Below are 22,480 nucleotides of genomic sequence, written 5' to 3'. Positions count from 1 at the left end.
GTGCTTTAGAGTCTGGCGGGGAAGGCTACCTTATCTACGCCATTGACACATCCTTGGGAGAGCCAGATATCCAAGAGATACCAGTGGTTTGCGACTTCCCAGATGTATTTTCGGAGGAGATTCCAGGTTTGCCACCAGTGAGGGAGATCGAGTTTGGCATCGAGTTACTTCCAGGAACTGCACCGATTTCCAGAACTCCTTATCGTTTAGCGCCATCAAAGATGAAAGAACTGCAGAAGCAATTACAAGATCTTCTTGATAAGGGTTATATTCGACCTAGTGTTTCGCCGTGGGGAGCCCCAGTGCTGTTTGTCAAGAAGAAGGATGGTTCAATGCGGTTGTGTATTGATTACCGTCAGTTGAATCAAGCGGCAATAAAAAATAAGTATCCTCTTCCGTGGATAGATGATCTCTTTGATCAGTTACAGGGTGCTTCTGTCTATTCGAAGATTGATCTTCGGTCTGGGTATCATCAGTTGCGAGTTCGGCAGGGGGATGTTCCTAAGACAGAATTTCATACATGGTATGGACACTATGAGTTTCTAGTGATGTCGTTTGGTCTGACGAATGTTCCAGCTGTCTTTATGGATCTGATGAACAGGGTGTTTTGTGACTTTTTGGATAAGTTCGTGGTGGTGTTCATCGATGATATCTTGGTTTATTTTCGTAGCATGGATGAGCATGCCTATCATCTCTATACTGTATTGCAGGTCTTGAGGGAGAGACAGTTGTATGCGAAGTTGAGTAAGTGTGACTTCTGGATTGATCGAGTTGTGTTCCTTGGTCATGTCATTTCTCAGGAAGGCATATCTGTTGACCCTAGCAAGACAGAGGCTATTCTGAATTGGTCGCGTCCGACTACAGCATCTGAGATTCGTAGTTTCCTTGGTTTGGCAGGATACTACCGACGTTTTGTGGAGAACTTCTCTCAGATAGCTAAGCCTTTGACTCAGTTGACGAAGAAAGATGTTTCTTTCGTGTGGTCTGATGCTTGTGAAGACAGTTTTCGTGAGTTGAGACGTCGTTTGACGACGGCTCTAGTTCTTGCTTTTCCGTCTGGATCAGGTGGTTTTGTGGTCTTCACTGATGCTTCTCTCCAGGGTTTGGGGTGCGTGTTGACTCAGAATGGCCACGTGATTGCGTATGCTTCTAGACAGCTGAACACTCATGAGGAGAACTATCCCGTTCATGATCTAGAGCTTGCAGCCATTGTCTTTTCTTTGAGGATATGACGTCACTATTTGTACGGAGAACGATTTGAGATCTTCACCGATCATAAGAAATTGAAGTATCTGTTCACTCAAGCTGAGTTGAACATGCGGCAACATCGTTGGATGGATCTGTTGAAAGATTATGACTGTGAGATTAAGTACCATCCAGGTTCTTCTAACCCCGTTGCTGATGCGCTTAGTCGCAAGGTCTATGTGAGTTCCCTTCGTACCAGTTCAGTTTCGAAGGCAGTGGAGGAGTGTTGTTCTTTGGGATTCACAATCCGTCATAAGAAATAACAGCAAGGAATTCGTGTTTCTTCTGTGCTTGCAGAGCCAGCGTTGTATCGACGAATCCGTGAAGCTCAGAGTTCTGATCTGAAGACGCAGAAGTTGGCCTGTTTGGCTAAGGGTGATAATACTTCTGCTTTTCATCTACAAGGAGATGGTCTGTTGTGTCTTTCTGGTCGAGTAGTTGTACTCGAGGATTCTACTTTGAGGAATGAGATTTTATCGCAAGCTCACCGCAGTCGATTCTCTGTACATCCAGGCAGTATGAAGATGTATAAGGATCTTCACACTCGATTTTGGTGGAAAGGGATTAAGCGCAGTATCAATCAGTTTGTATCCCGATTCCTTGTGTGTCAGCAGGTCAAGGCAGAGTTTAGACGACCCGGAGGGTTACTTCACAGCTTAGAGATTCCTGAGTGGAAGTGGTAGCATGTGACGATGGACTTTGTCACCCACTTGCCTATGTCTTCCAGGAATTGTGATGCTATTTGGGTTGTCGTGGACCGGTTGTCGAAGTCAGCTCATTTTCTTCCCTATAACCGTGATTATACCTTTGATAGGATGGCACAATTGTATGTGCGGGAGATTGTTCGATTGCATGGGATTCTATTGAGCATTGTCAGTGATAGAGATCCGAGATTTACATCGAGATTTTGGGGTAGTTTCCAGCGAGCCCTTGGTACTACTTTGAGCCTGAGTACGGCTTATCATCCAGAGACGGATGGACAATCCAAGCGTACTATTCGCACTTTAAAGGATATGCTTCGCGCAGCGGTGATGGATTTTGGCCCAGCGTGGCATGATCATTTACCCTTGGTGGAGTTCGCTTATAACAATAGTTTCCATCGCAGCATTGGCATGGCACTATTTGAAGCTCTTTATGGACGTCGTTGTCGTACACCTTTGTTTTGGGACGAGGTTGGCGAGCGTCAGGTTGAAGGTCCTCAGATGATTCAGCAGATGACTAATGCAGTGGAATTGATCCGACGCAGAATTAAGGCGGCCCAGGATCGACAAGCTAGCTACGCGAACACTCACCAGAGACCGTTACACTTCGAGGTGGGAGAGCATGTGTTCTTGCGTGTGTCACCTTTCCGGAAGGTGATGAGATTTGGTCGCAAGGGTAAGCTGACACCGAGATTTATTGTTCCTTTCGAGATTCTCGAGAAGGTTGGGGATGTGGCTTATCATCTGACCTTGCCACCCGATCTTTCAGAGATTCACGATGTGTTCCACGTATCCTTTTTGAGTCAGTATGTGGCGGACGAGTCGCATATTTTGCATCTGACCGAGGTAAAGGTAGATCGGGATCTATCATATGTGGAGAAGAAACCCCTGCGGATTCTAGACAGAAAGGACAAGGTACTTCGTAACAAGCGTATACCGTTGGTGATGGTACAGTGAATTCAACCTCAAACTCTTTGTTTTTTTCTTGCCTATCCTAAAGGTTGCATTCCGAGTAAGTACTGTAATCACTACAGTAGCTTTACCTCCACATCAATTATAAATATTAATTGTTTTTATTTTTCTCATATATCAAATATATTGTTCAATTTTTAAATTTGTAACATTTTTATTGTTTTTCATGATATACAACATTAACTGTCTTGAAAAAACATGCAATTCTGAAATCAAATAAAAAAAAGCAATTCCTTTTAAATGAATTAAAGTAAGATAAAATAATAATTTGATATTTGATATTTGAAAAACCACTTCATTATCTTAAATTTGTCATCGCATATATCTATTTTGTATATTGAAAAGAACGAACCGCTACTGAATGAATATTCGAGAAAAAAATCATTTTGGTCCTCTAACTTTTTCTTTCTATTTTTTATCTTCTTTTTTTTAGTCTTTTAACTAGTTAAAGTTATGTATTAGTCCTCTAACTTTTAAATTTTGGTAATATTGGTCACATTTTTATCGAAATATCTAATTTTTTGTCGGAAATTGATGACTAGACAATAAAATTCGATGATTTTAAATTTGAAAGATAATCATACTACTTAGAATGTCATCTAATTTTATAAATTTTGGTATGTTAATAGAATAAATATAAGTGTGTTCATAATTTTTTTTTAAAAAAAAACAAAATCAAAAGTAAAAAACCGTGAACTTTAATTAATTTTTTTTAATTATATCAAATCTTGAAATGTTTTTTGTTTCTCAGTTTGAGAAAATGGTTTAATTCCTCCACAACCCAAAAATAAAATTAAAAAAAAATTTAATATTAACTCGATTGATTTATTTTTGAATTAGCTTTTTGAATCATAAACAAGAAAGGTTAAAAAATATATATGGTTATGAGCATTATAGCTATTTTCTCATGAAATATGGAAAATTAATTTTTAAACTTAAATTTAAATCTCTTATGATTGAATCTTCATTGCGATTTTTCCTCTGAGATTTTGATATTTGTTTATGTGTAAAATGGTATCTTTTCTCTATAGTTTTTTTAGAATCGCTTTAATATTTGTTGGTGTTATTAATTGAGGTAGAAGATACGAAAAACATGTTTATTACATCAATTTTTTTTGTATGTTCTTCTTCTTATTATTATTTTATAGTTCGGTTTAATAATGTGAAATTTAAGTGACATTTCAAATAGGATAGTACCCTTTCAAATTGAAAAATGCTGAAAATTTCTTGAAAAGTTAAACATTCCGGTAAAAACCGAAAAAAAATACTCACAATTTAAAAGTTAAATGACCAATACAGAACTTTGACTATTTAGAGGACTAAAAAAACAAGTAGTGTTTGGTTGTGAAACACAAGCAATCTTGATTTTGATGATAACAAAACTTGTTATTGTGTTTATAATATATTTCATCAAGTGTTGCAGTTAGTAGATCAAAATTGGAAGTTTTTGAGCTAGAACTCAAGTTACTCAAGTTGGCGCAGTTGATTAAATCGAACATATCTCATAGCTCGGTGATACAAATGACTTGATGCCAAACGGTTGGAAAGCTTACTAAAATATCTACATGTCATATTTCAAACTATATTAGTTAGTTTTGAAGCTATCTGTAACGCCCCGTTTTTATCTTGAATGAGTTTATTTGAGTTAATCGGAGATTACAGAGTTCGCGAGCCGACTTGATTTTGATCAGGGTCCTTTTTGCAAAATTTGGATTTTTCAGGGACTAAAACACAATTTTGGAGTTTAATATATTATCTACACATGAGACTAGTCTTCATTTCTCCTCATCTTCTCCCTTGGGCGTGAACCACCATTGAAGACGCCTCCTTGGAGCTTTTGAGATTTCAAAATCCAGTCCGAGCTCGATCCGTCCATTAGAAATTATTTCTGAAGGCAGATTATTGATCACTGCAGTGAGAGCTCTGTTATATCGTAAGTTTTTCTACGATCAGATACATTCTAGTTTTTGGATGTTGTTAGAATCGTTCTAGATTCGAGTATGTTGTTCGCGACAGAGCTCTGATCGTTTTATTTCCTGTCGGTTTTGAAATAGAGCGACGTTCGGATTTGTTATGATTTTTGGAAGCCATTTTCAAAAATCATGGTTTTGATATTTGTTGGGTTTGCCTTGTTATGGTTGTATTGGCTTTGATATGAGTTGATATCGCTATTGAACTGCTGTCTGCGTTGTCAGTTTGTTCAGTTATAGCCGTTATGCCGTCGGTTTGAGTTTTGAAGATTTGAACCATTTTTGAAGTTGTTGAACTTGGCTTGTAAGTCGATCATGGTAATTGATCTTTGATTTGTATCTGAACAGATTCGTTTGGAGTTTGTCAAGCCCAGGGTTAACATCATTTTGATCGTCAAGAGTTGGACGAAGATCGGTAAAGAGTTTTACCTTGAGCCTTGTTGTTGTTTAGATTGGTTAGACTTTGATACAATCTTTTGTTGTAGCTTCCCAGAAGTTGGAACTACTGCCTTGAAAGGTAAAAGCAGTCATCGTCGCGGGATAGCATACTCGGGACAGTTGGTTCTCGAGTTTTCCCTTTCAAATCACATATTGCATCAATACTTGTTTTAGCATGTGGAACTTGTATTTTTTGGTTGATTGAGTTTCGTTATGTCACTTTTGCTTATATTTATGCTATGCATTCATCTTGAGCCTACTTTGTTTACAGCGGGCAGAACCGCCCTTTTTGTTTTAGACGTTTGGAAACTATGATTGAGTGGCCTAGGTCGTAGTCCTTTCGCCTAGTGCTAGCATACTCATTATGGTGGCTCAAAGTCTAGAGGAGTGGGATACGTGGCACCACCTCGATTGGAAGAGTCGGTGAGTTATTACATGATCTCATCCTCGGGATCCCAAAAGCACAACAGCAATCCCTCGTTTATCAGATTTGATAACCCGTTTTAAAGACATGCATTCATTACGTTAACATTGATTACTTGTTACCTTGAAAGCATGTTTATTGAATTTATTACTTGCTATGTTGCTTTTACTGGGATTATCTTTCTCACCGGTTACCCGGCTGTTGCTTTGTTTTGTATGTGTACTTGGCAACAGGTGGGGCAGGACCAAGTCAGCGTAGGCCTGGTTAACATCAAGAGGGAGAGCTAGTAGTGAGACTCGATTTAGAAGTCGTGTCAGCATGTCTACCTAGAATATGTTAGAACATGTTTAGTTATCGAACTTCGTTTTTATGTTGTATTGATTATGCGAGCCTTGTCGTCATGTTATCATCACATATTCTGTATTTGGAGCGGTTGTATGACTCCAGTACTTCATGTATTAGTTGGAGAACTTGTGATTGCAATGCATGATATTATTTTGTGGGTTTGGACTCTAGTTTCTAGCATGAATTCTTCTGGTTTTGGCTCTGTTTCTGTCGCCGCTCGATCGGCAATATTTTGCGGATCGAGCGAGGGCATTTTGATGCAGTTTTGTTTTGGAATTTTTGTGGCTCGCTCGATCCGCAAGATCTTACGGATCGAGCGAGGGCTGGTTTTCTCGGGCAGAACCTTTTAAGTTTTGGCTCGCTCGATCGGTAAGATCTTACCGATCGAGCGAGGCACTATTTAAAAAAAAAATCTTTATTGCTTTTAACCTTTGGTTATTGTATGCCTTATTGTTGTTTAATCCCGAGATTAGTCGTTTAGAACCAATGTCTCACATTAAGTGGTATCAAAGCGCCTAAGATTCTTGGTTGAACTAGAGTGAGCAGGTAGATCGAGTCTGCGTGTATTGGCTCCTCGCATGTGTTTGAATTATTTTAGCTGTGTACTTAATTCCATGCGAGCATGCTTTATTATTGAGAATTATTGAATTACATGGTTATGTGATTTAATTTATAAAGCATGATCTACTTGAGATATAACTGTTTTTGTTATCGATTGGTATTCCAAGCGGTTGTAAGGGCACTGATTGTAGCGATTGAGATATCTCGTGTCCTAACCTTTGATTATCAGATGGGTCCTCGTCGAGTGATAAACAGAAACACACCTCCAGTTATTCCTACGACTGAGCAAGCTAGCACTGAAGTTGATCAGTTGGATGCTTCAGCGACTCCTATAGAAACCTTGCTGAAGAGGTTTCAGTCGTTCAATCCGCCATTGTTGATGGGTTCAGAAAATCCAGTTGACTGTGAGAGTTGGTTGGATGATATGGATCAGTTTTTTGATTCCATTGACTACACCGATGACCACCGAATCAGGTTAGTAATTCATCAGCTGCGTGGTGGTGCAAAAAGCTGGTGGATCATGACAAAGAAAGAATTTGAGAGTAGAGGTACAGAGGTTACTTGGACTCTTTTTAAATCTGAGTTTTATAAGCGGTTTTTCCCTATCTCGTATCGCAAGGATAAGGGAGCAGAGTTTGCAAATCTGAAGCAAGGGAATCTGAACATCGAAGAGTACGTTGCCAAGTTTGATAGTCTGTTGCGTTTTGCACCGCTAATTGCCGAAGATGAATAAGCTAAGGCAGATCAGTTAATCAATGGGTTGAACCCCGACGTCTTCACGTTGGTTAACACCAACAGGCCTAACAACTTTGCGGATGCCATAAATCACGCAAAGGGAGTAGAAGCAGGCTTGTGGAGGCAAAGAGGTAATCAGGTGGCACCTCAGCAACAGAGGCAGTATCAGAACCAACCGTCTCAGTATCAGAATCAACCATCTCAGCATCAGAACCAACAGCAGAGGTATGAAGGTGGTAGCAGTGGGGGAAACAGAAAGGATCAGTACAAGGCAAGAGGTAAACAGTTCAAAAGGCAGGGGAACAGTTCGTCTAGTTCCAGTGGTTCCCGACAGTTTGGTTCAGGACAGAGCTCTGGATCATCATCTTTGTACTGCAGCAAGTGTGGAGGAAGACACTCACCGGATCAGTGTGTGGGAGTCTTTGGCAATTGTAACACCTGTCAGCAACCGGGACACTTTTTTAAGGTGTGCCCACAGCGTAACAGAGATAGAGCTCAGAGTGGGAGTTCGTCTAGACCTGCAGCTCAGCCTGAGAGGCAGTCCTCTATAGTTCACTCTTTCCAGCCCCAGCAGCAGAACAGATAGGGAGGTAACACTACTGCAAGCCAGCCCCCGAGACAGCAGGCACGAGTTTTCGCCTTGACAGAGGATCAGGCTCAGGTGGCACCTGATTATGTTATAGCAGGTAACTGTTTGATTTTTGGTCATTGACCGGCTTTTTCGGTATGAATAAATTCTACTGGCAAGCGAACCAGGTCAAATTATAATAAAGTGGACTAAGGTCCAGATGTCGAACCCACAGGGACTGTAAAAATATGATTACCAAAATCTATTTATCTCTACTTAATCTAGACTAATGAATAAAGATGATTTCAGATTTTAGATAAAAATAATAAAATTGCAATAATATCAAATTAATTAGAACGCAAATTAGAACGCAGTTGGAAACTTTGAATTACTTAAAATTTTGGAAAAGTTCGATCAAGGACACACGTAGGTACCAGACAATTCGTGTAACAAGCAGTCAATCTAAGATATCAGACTTAATCGTAATTCACGGGAATTTTCCTAATTTGTTCGAAGGACTATTTCTAGAACAATCAAACCTATTCAAATATTGATGAACTAATCTTTCGTAATTCTAATCAAATTTGAATGCATAAATTGCTGTGAAAATTCAGTAAAAACCTAAACCGCATAATGAAACCAAATTCTATTTCTAGTCAGTTTTACACTATGTTGATTATCGAAGTGATCAAAATCGAAACCTCCTCTGTCGACTTGGAATCGATTAACAAGCAAACAAATAACTGGCCAAGAAATTTGTAAGACAAATATAAATTCGATAATTAATAAAATCAAATCAAGTCTAAAAATCTCAAATAAACAAACGAGTTTTCTACATAAATTTTCTGGCCCAATCACGTAGCCTTGATCGAAGAATAAAAACTACTCACAATTCATAATTCAAAACCAAATTTTAATCATGAATTGATAAAAGAAAATAAAAGAGAAGAGAAAAGAAAATAATTCTTCTCCCAAGCGTGTAGCCGTCTCTGCCTCTGTCTCCAACTCAGAAAATTTGTGGAACCCTTGTAAAATAATAAAAACTCCTATTTATAGTGTTTGGAAAGCCTTAAAAATTAATTTCCTAGTTGAAATATAATTTTCGGAATTTTCTGGCCCGTCGACACGCGCGCGTGCGCCTTGGAGTCCTCGCGCGCGCGCAGTTATATAAAGAGGCTCGCCCCCGCGCGTTCTTCTCACAATTCTCTGGAATTTCCTCTTGCGCGCGCGCGAGATAATTCCCGCGCGCAAGATAATTCCCTCGCGCGCGCTCTCTTTTATTTCTGAACATGCGCGATAGCGCTGCTTCTTGCGCCAACCACAGCCATAAAGCGCGATAGCGCTAATTCTTGTGCTAACAACTTGTTTCTCAGCGCGTTAGCGCTTCTCCCATGCTTATTAGCGCCAAGACAAGGGCAAACGCGCAACAACTCTCACCATCAGCGCAACCTTCAACCTGCTCCGAGCGATGATTTTGAAAAATTCATATCTTGAGATCTAGCCGTCGGATTGAGCCGAAATTTGGACAGCAGCTTCAAAACATCTTGAAATTTAATCTGACAGGTGGAGATCGGATTTGGAGCTCTCTAATATTAAATATGATTTTTTGAACAAAGCTGATCCGTAATTCACTCTTCAAAAATATATTTTCCTACAAAATTAACCCAAGGAGTGAAATACACACACATGCACTAAAACAGATAAAAACACATAAAAATAATATGAATGCTCACAAAATTGACATAAATCTATCATGAACTAATGTATACAAAATGCACTTATCAGTCATTCTGCTCATGTTTTGATAGATACAGGTGCTTCCCATTCCTTTATCTCTGAGAAATTTGTGTTATTGCATGCTTTGCCAACTGAGTTGTTGCCTACTGTAGTAGCTGTTACTTCACCTTTGGGTGAAGGAATTGTTTCTGTCAGACTAGTCAGGAACTGTGAACTTTGTTTTGAGGGGAATTTGTTAGAATTCGACTGTATTGTACTTGGACTGTCAGATTTTGATTGTACTTTCGGTATAGATGCTTTAACCAAGTACAGGGCAACAGTCGATTGTTTTCTGAAAGTTGTCAGGTTCAGACCTGAAATGGCAGACGAGTGGAAATTCTTTGTTAAGGGTTCTAGATCTAGAATTCCTTTGATTTCAGTGTTATCTATGACTCGTTTGCTACAGAGAGGTGCAGAAGGATTTTTGGTTTATGCGGTTGATGTACTGAAATCTAGCCCAGCTTTGGTAGATTTACCGGTGGTTAGAGAATTTGCTGATGTGTTCTCGAAAGATGTTCCTGGTTTTCCACCTATTCGAGAAATCGAATTCAGCATTGACTTAGTGTCAGGTACTCAACCTATTTCAAAAGCTCCGTATCGTATGACACTTATTAAATTGAGAGAGTTGAAGGAGCAGCTTGAGGATTTGATTGCCAAGGGATAAATCAGACCTAGTGTATCGCCTTGGGGTGCTCCTGTTCTATTTGTTCGGAAGAAGGATGGTTCTATGCGGCTCTGTATCGACTACCGCCAATTGAATCAGGCTACAGTTAAGAACAGGTATCTTTTACCCCGAATAGATGATCTTTTTGATCAACTGAAGGGTTCTTCTGTCTACTCTAAGATTGATCTGAGGTCAGGTTATCACCAGTTGAGAGTGCGAGAGAAAGATGTTCCTAAGACCGCATTCAGAACGAGGTATGGTCACTTTGAGTTTATAGTCATGTCATTCGGTTTGACTAACGCTCCAGCGGTTTTTATGGGTTTGATGAACCGTATCTTTCAGCGTTATTTAGATGAGTTCGTCATTATCTTTATCGATGATATTCTTATCTACTCGAAGAACCGTACTGACCATGCAGAGCACTTGAGGACCGTACTGCAGATTTTGCGAGTTGAGCAGTTGTTTGCCAAGCTGTCTAAGTGTGAATTCTGGTTATATCGAGTTGTCTTTCTCGGTCATATTATTTCTGAAGATGGGATTTCTGCCGATCCCAGCAAGATTGAAGCGGTTATGAATTGGCATAAACCTTCATCAGTACCTGAGATCCGAAGCTTCATGGGTTTAGCTGGTTATTACCGTCGTTTCATCAAGGGTTTCTCGTTTATTGCCAAGCCAATTACCCAGCTGACTCAGAAGAATGCGCCTTTTGTCTGGACTGCAGATTGTGAGGCTAGCTTTGTTGATCTGAAGAGGAGACTGACCAGTGCTCCGATTCTTTCTATTCCGAAGGGTACTGGAGGTTTCACAGTCTATTGTGATGCTTCTAACCGAGGCTTGGTTTGTGTTCTTATGCAGCATAAGCATGTGATAGCATATGCATCGAGGCAGCTGAAACCGCACGAGACTCGTTATCCGGTTCATGATCTTGAACTAGCTGCGATCGTCTTTTCTCTGAAGATCTGGCATCACTATCTTTATGGTGAGTCTTTCGAGATCTTTTCTGACCATAAGAGCCTTAAGTACTTATTTTCATAGGCAGAGCTGAATATGAGACAGAGAAGATGGTTAGATCTGTTGAAGGATTTTGACTGCGAAATCAAGTATTATCCGGGAAAGTCAAATGCAGTTGCAGATGCCTTGAGCCGAAAGATCTTACGGATCGAGCGAGGGCTGGTTTTCTCGGTGGCTCAGCTGGTTTTACCCTTTTCAATCATAAAAAATATCTCAATTTTCTTCCAACCTTTTGTGATATAAGGTTCTGTCTAATGTTTTGAAGTTACGACCGTATTTTAAAATCTCAAAACTTCAGAATCAGAAATATGCAAATCATGTGCTCTCTTTTGTACGTTTTCAGTATGTTACATCAGATGGTTGCGTAAACATGACGAAAGTTCCACGAGAGATACAAGAAATTGAAGCTGTAATGGGAGGTGCCCCATGGCCGATTCGGAAGACGAGCCTTCCTTCTTCAAATGGAAAATTTTAAACTTGAAACAGATGCTGAAGGACGAGATTCAACTTTTTAATAGCCAAGCAATGCCCCTATATTCTGATAGGTAACATTATTCGTTTAGAAAATTATTCATGATCTTTTTCTCCCCTAGATTCGAACGAAAACTCCATTAATGCCTAATATTGGCTATGTAGCAAGATCATTAGTTTTCAAAATTGAGGTGATAAATGTTGGCTCTTCTTGATTCCAGGATCTGGAAGATATTAAGATTGTGTCACAATCCTTTCCGAATAAGAAGACACGAAAATTCATACTCGCTGAATAATTTGTGGATTCGAAACGTGAACATTAAAGTATGGGGTAAGTCTATGCTACATCGGGAGAAGAACTCTTGTTTTTTGGTTTTGCAGTTAGATATTCGTGCGAACATCTTATAAAAAACAAAACGGAGAAGTACTTATTTGGTGTAGCATACTCACCCAATAGTATGGTAGGTTTTTGCCCTACTCATAGCAACAATATTTTCATTCTAACAGGTAGCAGAAATTATATATGGGGTTTTAAGCTGTATTTATTGGACATTTATTAGGGATCGATAGTTAATAGTTTAAAGTATAGCATATCATATTATCATAACTAGCGTTTAATCGTGATTTTGTTTTTAATTTATTTTTGTTTCAAAAATTTTGTAATTAAATTATAAAACAAGAATTTTTTGAAGCCTTTGATCTGGATTTTGGCGGAAGCCAAGCTTAGAGAGCACGAGAGTGTAAGAATCCCAGTCGTTTTTTCGGAGACACTTCGATATCTATTTCATCCTCGTGAACCATTTCTAGAAGTCCTTTTCGGGAATGCTTATCGTGACCAAATGACAACCATGTAACTAACTAAAGAATTGGATCTTCGGCTTCACTAGAGAAGAGAAGATAATCTTGTCCGAGAAACTAACCTTGTTGTGCAAAACGGTTGACAGACGTTTGATCTCTGTAGCGACCCGATCGAGCAACTATTTCAGAAGGATTATAGTATTAAGAAGTGTTTTTTGCCACAAAAAAAAAAAAAGAATATGCACGAACTCAAGTACTCAACCACTAACAACTATCAGCATATGCTATTCGAAGAAAAAGAAAACAAAATATTTGGTTTTGGTTGTGGCCTAAGTGGTATATAAATTTCATTTTGGAATTGTAATTTATATGTTTTTTTTTCTATTTTTACTCATTGTAATTGTTATAAATATTTAAAAATAATGAATTAGTGATAAATATTATCATCTTGTAGAAAGAATTATGTCGATAATATATTATAAATTAAAATATTTTTAGAAAAAGTTTAGAAGCTATAATTTGAAAAATACACTGAAAAAATAGTGATGTTAGTTATATTCCTAACAATGTGTTTGGTTCTTTTAAAAATTGGAATTTGAATTGGATTTGAATTTAAAATTGGATTTGGAATTAAAGTTTGGGAAAATAAAAAATTAATGAATTTTAATAATGTATTTTTGTATATGCAATCATTTTTTAAAATAAAAGATTGATAACATTGTTACCATTATTTTAATTATTTTTATGCTATCAACTATTTTTTTTTATCCAATTAAGTTTCAAATGATGACAACTAAACTTTTTAATTTTCATTTAATCTCCATTAAACAAGGTTATTATCGAATAAATAATTTTTTAATTTAGTGAAAATAAAATGAAAAAGTTTAGTGGATGCATAAAAACTCCCGAATGTGGATACAAACATCAATTTAAGGCAATCATTTAAACATAAGGACAATTTGTTTGAACTTTAAAAAACACAATTTATTTTATATTTACACAATAAATCGAAGAGAGTATGACAAAAAATTTAATTGAACAATGAGAGGCAAAAAATATTTGTAGAATAAAAATTCATCTAACATGAGAATAAATTAAGAGGCAAGCATTTAAGAGGAAGACAATTCCGCTCACCTTCTTTAAATATTGACACAAGGACAAAATAGGCATTCCACAATTAAACTCTCATAATTTTAATGTTCACACAAGGACAAAGTGGATATTTGACAATTACTTAAAAACACAATTTATTTTATATTTACACAATAAATCAAAGAGTGCATGACAAAAAATTTAATTGAATAATGAAAGGCAAAAAATATTTGTAGGATAAAAATTCATCTAACATGACAATAAATTAAGAGACAAGCATTTAAGAGGAAGATAATTCCACTCACCTTCTTTAAATGTTAGCACAAGAACAAAATAGGCATGCTACAATTAAACTCTCACCATTTTAATGTTTACACAAGGACAAAGTAGATATTTGACAATTAAACTCTCACTTTTTAAGATATATTAGATAAAGAGCAAAAATTGCCCATAAAACCATATACGAGTTGGTAAGGCGCCTGAGGTGGCGTATATGCTTTAAACTCTCAATCATGTCGTCCATGAAGCTCACCTCCGATCCATATACATGAATTCAACCTCAAACTCTTTGTTTTTTTCTTGCATATCCTAAAGGTTGCATTCCGAGTAAGTACTGTAATCACTACAGTAGCTTTACCTCCGCATCAATTATAAATATTAATTGTTTTTATTTTTCTCATATATCAAATATATTGTTCAATTTTTAAATTTGTAACATTTTTATTGTTTTTCATGATATACAACATTAAATCTCTTGAAAAAACATGCAATTCTGAAATCAAAAAAAAAAAAAAGAATTCCTTTTAAATGAATTAAATTAAGATAAAATAATAATTTTATATTTGATATTTGAAAAACCACTTCATTATCTTAAATTTGTCATCGCATATATCTATTTTGTATATTGAAAATAACGAACCGCTACTGAATGAATATTCGAGAAAAAAAATCATTTTGGTCCTCTAACTTTTTCTTTCTGTTTTTTATCTTCTTTTTTTAGTCTTTTAACTAGTTAAAGTTATATATTAGTCCTCTAACTTTTAAATTTTGGTAATATTGGTCACATTTTTATCGAAATATCTAATTTTTTGTCGGAAATTGATGAATAGACAATAAAATTCGATGATTTTCAATTTGAAAGATAATCATACTACTTAGAATGTCATCTAATTTTATAAATTTTGGTATGTTAATAGAATAAATATATGTGTGTTCATAATTTTTTTTTAAAAAAAACAAAATCAAAAGTAAAAAAACGTGAACTTTAATTAATTTTTTTTAATTATATCAAATTTTGAAATGTTTTTTGTTTCTGAGTTTGAGAAAATGGTTTAATTCCTCCACAACCCAAAAATAAAATTAAAAAAAAGAATTAATATTAACTCGATTGATTTATTTTTGAATTAGCTTTTTGAATCATAAACAAGAAAGGTTAAAAAATATATATGGTTATGAGCATTATAGCTATTTTCTCATGAAATATGGAAAATTAATTTTTAATCTTAAATTTAAATCTCTTATGATTGAATCTTCATTGCGATTTTTCCTCTGAGATTTGATATTTGTTTATGTGTAAAATGGTATCTTTTCTCTATAGTTTTTTAGAATCGCTTTAATATTTGTTGGTGTTATTAATTGAGGTAGAAGATACGAAAAACATGTTTATTACATCTATTTTTTTGTATGTTCTTCTTCTTATTATTATTTTATAGTTCGGTTTAATAATGTTAAATTTAAGTGACATTTCAAATAGGATAGTACCCTTTCAAATTGAAAAATGCTGAAAATTTCTTGAAAAGTTAAACATTCCGGTAAAAACCGAACAAAAATACTCACAATTTAAAAGTTAAATGACCAATACAGAACTTTGACTATTTAGATGACTAAAAAAAACAAGTAGTGTTTGGTTGTGAAACACAAGCAATCTTGATTTTGATGATAACAAAACTTGTTATTGTGTTTATAACATGTTTCATCAAGTGTTGCAGTTAGTAGATCAAAATTGGAAGTTTTTGAGCTAGAACTCAAGTTACTCAAGTTGGCGCAGTTGATTAAATCGAACATATCTCATAGCTCGGTGATACAAATGACTTGATGCCAAACGGTTGGAAAGCTTACTAAAATATCTACATGTCATATTTCAAACTATATTAGTTAGTTTTGAAGCTATCTAGGCGAAAAGTTAATTGGTTGCAACATCAAGCTGGATGCAAATCAGATCAATCAATCATGGGCAACTTTGGTATTTTGTCTATATCTTAAAACTCTCTTATCCAAACAGAACGATTCAGTATGCGTTATGCAGCTAAGAGAATGATCTACAAATCATCTTCAACCAGCTCAATTTGTATCGGAGTGTAAGAAGCTGATAAAGCATGATGAAGAGTCGGGTTTAGCACTGAAATTTTGGATAACAGAAGTTCTGGAGCAGCTGAGTATTTTGAGTATATCTTTCACATAAAAATTTGAAATCGAGCGATTCGTCATTCCTTGGAAATCCAAGATAAAGGGCTACAGCTTTTATGTTTATTATTTTGCCCAAAAATCAGTGAATCAAGAGTTATAACCAAGTGAACATAGAAGATCAAACATGGCTAGACTAGATCAAGTGAACAAAACCAGATCAAAGTTGGTCTATACCAGATCAAAGTTGGTATATACGAGATCATATCAAAGTTCGACCAAACCAGATCAAAGTCTTACCAGACCAGAACAATCAACCAACCCGATGAACAGTAAAATCATGTCAAGTTGAAAAAAATTTCAGCAACTCAAATATGACCGTTGCAACTTCAGAAGTGTCCAGAAACTTCTTAAACGTTCATATTCTTGAATCTAACGTTCATATCATTCTTGGAGCGTATAAATACAACACTTTGAAGATCAAACACAAGCTTTTAATGGGGATTAAAAGCATGGGAATATTATAAAGGCTAAAAAATATAGAATGAGAGCAACCCCAAGGTGTGAGGAACAAGAAGAAGAGATGAGCTTTCAACGTTAAATACTCTACACCAAACCCACTTTATAAAACACTCTTCCACATCCAAATGTTGCTAAATTTCAGTTGAAGAGAGGTCACTCACACCCATATGAAACATGTTTTTTGAAAGATTAGTTGAGTGAAAGTTTTAGAACAAAAACGTTAAAGTTGTGTTTGTAGTCTTGGCATAGGGCAGATTGTGAGGTTGAGGCCTACAAAAGAGTGTTCTAGGAGTTCTTGTTTAGGCATTAGATAAGTCATAAATCGGATTGAGTTTGTACAAATGAGTTGTATAAATCAAAGTTTTCTAGTGGATCCTTTCGAGGAGGAAGAATGGGTGACGTAGGAGACTGAACTCCGAACATCCGATCCATAAACAAAGTTGTGCGTATTTGTTTATCGCATTTACTTTCTTATTGCCATTGGGATGCACCGTTTTGTCCATGTTGACAGGGAATAATTCCCCTTGGAAGTTTGATAAATCATGTATGAATGCCTGCTTTCAAGATTGTTTCACGGCATCAGCTCGTTGGTCCCCACCTGCTTTCATCTCCATCATTCGGCAGCAGTTAGCTAGTCCTGTGTGTAATTAATATATATATATATATATATATAATATTCAAATTAAGGAATTGAAGAATATTATTAGAGTACGTTGTAAATGGATCGGTCAATCGAATTACTTAATTGTATACATTTCTTTTTAACAGACTCATTAATATCTATCTTCTAACAGGCCGTATACATACATCATTTAATTTGAACATGTTGTTGTGGATTAATTAGCATGAGATCGATTCTGCATGTATACATATATGACGTGTGAATTTGGGAGTAACTTCAACAATATTTTTTAATATGAAGTTAAACTAGCTAGCTAGTTGAACTTGCACTGATCGCAATACTTTTGCAATATTTATATAAGCTACAATTATATATAATTATGATTAGAATTATATTTGTGTTAAAACAATATACTGTTGATCAATATTTTTGGCAAAGTTCCTTTCTTCTTTTTAAATATCTCTCCCTATATATAAAGAATCTCCCACTTAGACATCATCTTTTAAATTGTCGAAATTGCCCTTATGTAATATAAATATTATAATTTTATTTTTATTTGTTTTTGTTTTAATATTTCAAATTTTCATATTTTTCTCAACTAAACATTGTAGATAAGATAAATTGATATAAAAAATATAAATTTATTTTTATATTATTTTATAAATGTTAAAAAATAAATTTAAATATTATTTAAAAAATAATATTTATATATAACATACAATATTAAATATATTGCATGATTTTATACACACGCAACGCGTGTGCGATTATGTTAGTATTAATTATGTTGCAAGGGCGGAACTAAATAATATTGTGCCACCCACAAAGTTTTTTTGAAATTTTTTATGTATTAGTTTTGAATAATTTTGGATTAATTTGATATTAGTCCGAGTAGCTCAATTCAAAAAATTAAAGCATTGGATGACTTAAAATTCTAGCTCGGATAGATTGATAATTTTTTTATTCCGTCATTGTTAAGGTGATCAAGGGATGTCGGATGCATTGCATAGATGAAATAGAAGCTATATTTTAACATTTTGGATTTCTTGATATATAACCCAAATAAATAATAAACTAAGAAACTTTCTTTACAGTACATGTCATATATAGTTGATTTTTTGTTTACAGAATTTTAAATTTACTATCTTTACTTTTCAAGTATTAAAATTCTGGTTGGAATTTTTATATCTCAACACTTTTTTTTAGGATGTTTGTAAGTGGAGAAAAAAAGGCATTTTTAAAGAGAAAACAGTCTGATCACTAGTTATACCTGAAAATTGATATTTATTTACTTTTTTTTTTGGAAAATAATATTCAGTACTGAAATTTGGTACAAAATTTATGCCTTAAAATATATATAATGTTAAATACTCTTATCTTTTAACCAATAAAGAGCAAAAATTTCCCATAAAACCATAGACGAGTTGGTAAGGCGCCCGAGGTGGCGTATATGCTTTAAACTCTCAATCATGCCGTCCATGAAGTTCACCTCTGATCCATATACATGAATTCAACCTCAAACTCTTTGTTTTTTTCTTGCATATCCTAAAGGTTGCATTACGAGTAAGTACTGTAATCACTACAGTAGCTTTACCTCCGCATCAATTATAAATATTAATTGTTTTTATTTTTCTCATATATCAAATATATTGTTCAATTTTTAAATTTGTAACATTTTTATTATTTTTCATGATATACAACATTAACTGTCTTGAAAAAACATGCAATTCTGAAATAAAAAAAGAAGCAATTCTTTTTAAATGAATTAAAGTAAGATAAAATAATAATTTGATATTTGATATTTGAAAAACCACTTCATTATCTTAAATTTGTCATCGCATATATCTATTTTGTATATTGAAAAGAACGAACCGCTACTGAATGAATATTCGAGAAAAAAATTATTTTGGTCCTCTAACTTTTTCTTTCTGTTTTTCTTCTTTTTTTTAGTCTTTTAACTAGTTAAAGTTATGTATTAGTTGTAGCGACCCATACCGGATCCGCTACCTAATCAGAGATAAGAGCATATTTAAGCATGCATTAAATAAAATCGCTGCGGAAGACTTAAATACAAGAAAACTGGCAGAATACAACCGGCTAAACAAACTCGATTATACAACCCAATCGAATTACTTAAAATAAACCTACAGCTAATCTTGCTGTATTCAAGGGCTACTGGCCTCTCCAAGCTCCTGGTGCTCAATCCCACACCTAAACCTGCCCCGTCGAATGGGGTGTCCAGATACACAAAAAAGACTGGACATGAGCGCTAAGCTCAATACGAAAGCACGGATAAACATACAAATATGATGCATGCAAATGACAGGGTATCCATATCTGGGATAACTGTATACAAACTGCTCAGACTGGCGCCTGGAGTATGAGCTCGTCACATCGGGGTAGCTAACCACTGTGTGCGATCACTCACTCCCGAATCTCGGACGCGGACCACGGAGTCCTCTAGGTATCAGTACCTAAGGGTACTCGATATCAAACGTCCAAACAGGGCTGAGTAACCCTAACTGGCTCATCTCAAAAGATGTACAGACGTACAGACACAAGATGATATGTACATGCCATATATCAATAACAATAACATGCAAACACATAAATACAACATATAAGCATGCATATCCGCTGGCAATCTCAGTCAGTACTTACGTACCTTTCTACAGGCAGTCCTAGCAGTCCAACTCTAGGTTCCAAGCCTATCATCAACTCTACAATGCAAATACCCATGCATTATTCATTAAGCTCTAAAAGCCTTAACTAAACTATTGAAAAATCCTAAATAATTTAAGGAGACTATAGCTATACCTACGTCCGTCGTCAGCCCACTGATGGCGACTATCCCGCAACTAGGGCACACCCCTGCTGCAACTCCACAGCCTCGAGCACTGCTCCGCTACACGAGCACTGCTCCGCTACTATGTCAGACACTGTTTGACTATACTATATTATTTTTCCCTGCTCCAACTCTAAAATAAGAGTACCCAAAGCCCTAAAATAGAGCCACGTGGGCGAAGGAGAGGAACTCGGAATTCGCACCAAATGAGGAGCTCGGACCTCATATTTATAGAGCACGTTCGGATCGTCCGATCCTGACTTCGGATCGTTCGAACTGCTTCAGGCCGTCCGATCGCCTCATCGGATCGTCTGATCTCCGCCACGAGTCCAACCAATCAAATGCAACCATACCCCTGTCCAATACACTGTTCGGGTCGTCTGAACTGGCTCTTCGGATCGTTCGATTATCTTCCCGATGATGTCACCAATGACGTATTATTTTGGGACAGCTGGCCGCATGAGTTCGGATCGTCCGAACCCACTTCGGACCGTCCGAAGTCTTCAGAGCCTCCGAAGTATGGCTCCGTCCATGTTCGGATCCTCCGAACTCAAGTTCGGAGCGCCCGAACCTGCCGAACCATACCTACCATTTTTGAGTGTCCTGGATCCATTTCTGGACTCCGTTAATCCATTTGAAATTTCCTTAATCATGTTTTACTTAATCCGAATATGATCCTTCAATTAATTACTCATTAATTGTTAGTTTTGGATACGGGCTACTACATTCTCCTCCCCCCCCCCCCCTGAAAGATTTTGTCCTCGAAATCTAGGGTAAACCCCGAGAACGTAACATAGACCAGTTGCTCAATTCACCAATAGTTCCAGTTCGAAACATCTGGTCGAATAACTTTGACAACCCCAAACCTCGCTAAACCTGCAGGGTCTTGTTCAATCACATCAGAACATATACTCGGTTTAGAACCCGCACTGATTCCAAACTCTCACGCCTTTAACAATTAACCTGAGAATCACTGCCTTCTTATCAGCAATCCTGCGAAATTTGAGTAACACTACTGACTACTGTCAGTTTTCCTTCATTAACCGCAAATGACACGGCACCTTCGATCCAAACTGCTGACTGTATCAGTCGTACTAACTATAGATCTTAGCAGTGACACTTGTAGTAACCCGCATCTCGAATTAGAAATTAATGAGTAATTAATCACATGATCATGTTCTTGATTGTTAATACATGATTAGGGAAGTCCTGTTGGACTAACGGACTCCAGAAATAGATTCAGGATACTCGAAAATGTTGGGCATGGCTCGGGAGGTTCGGACGCTCCGAACTGGTGTTCGGAGGACCCGAACGTGATCGATGTCAGGATCGGAGGCCTGAGGAGTTCGGACGATCCAAAGATGGGTTCAGAGGATCCGAACCAGGATCGGAGGCTCCATCGGTGGAATCGGAGGACCCGAACAGGGTTAGGGCTTACGTCATCAATTATGTCAGCAAGGTGAAGTCATGGCTGACGTCACTGATGGGACTTCGGAGGACCCGAAGTTAGGATCAGACGATCCGATCGTGTTCGGACAATCCGAAGTCATGATCGGAGGATCCGAAGCAGTTCGGAGGGCCCAAAGCCGAGTTCGGACGGCCCGAACTTCGTCTATAAATAGAGGAGCCGAGGTTCATTTGTGACTCGCTCATTTCCTCTCTTCTCTCTCTATTCCTAAGCCTTTTGACTCAGATCTAGGGAGATCTAGGCGTCCTATGGGAAATCCGGAAGTGTCTTAGTGATCTAGGCGTCGTCACGGAGCTGTGGCCTAGTTTTAAGGCTATCTACAGCAAAGGGCTAACGACGGATGCAGGTATAGCTTTGGCATCCTAAAAATATTTAGGAGTATGCATTAGCTTAGTTAAGTATTTTAGAGCTTTATTGTTGATGCATGGATATTTGCATTGTAGTAGCAGTAGACTGGACTAGTAGGCTTGGAGTCTAGACCAGCGGAGCTAGGTTTGACCAGCAGTGTTAGAGGTACGTAAGTACTGATCGAGATAGCCGGCATGATATATTTGCATGTATGTTGCATAAGTATGTGCTATATGTCTTATCATGTTTTAGCATGTTTTACCGTCTTAGCACATACATGATTTTACGTGTGACTGCATCCGGAGAGATGTGAGTCATTGACAATTTCCATAGGGAACAGTGATCTCATATTGGACTCGAGTCAGGTATGACAGTTTCCATATGGGACTTGTATCCTATTTTGGATTCGGGTCAGGATGGGGTTGGCTCAGCCCTGATATGGAATATACGAGTACCCCGCGAAGTAGCTCTCTAGCTGGTACTGTATATTCCCGGCGCCAT

The 22,480-nt window shown here is 36.8% G+C and overlaps 1 long non-coding RNA gene across 1 annotated transcript; it reads left to right on the top strand.

The window, feature by feature from the left end:
- The first annotated feature begins 11,745 nt into the window (after positions 1-11,745).
- LOC140893456 (uncharacterized) lies at positions 11,746-12,472 on the top strand. The gene is made up of 2 exons (XR_012153151.1): positions 11,746-11,955; positions 12,103-12,472. It is a non-coding gene; the product is annotated as an uncharacterized lncRNA (long non-coding RNA).
- Positions 12,473-22,480: the final 10,008 nt, after the last annotated feature.

This window comes from Henckelia pumila, chromosome 3 (genome assembly GCF_033568475.1).
Source record: "Henckelia pumila isolate YLH828 chromosome 3, ASM3356847v2, whole genome shotgun sequence".
Lineage (NCBI taxonomy): Eukaryota > Viridiplantae > Streptophyta > Magnoliopsida > Lamiales > Gesneriaceae > Henckelia > Henckelia pumila.
The sequence above is the reverse complement of the archived record's forward strand: the minus strand, read 5'-3'. Positions and strand labels throughout refer to the sequence as shown.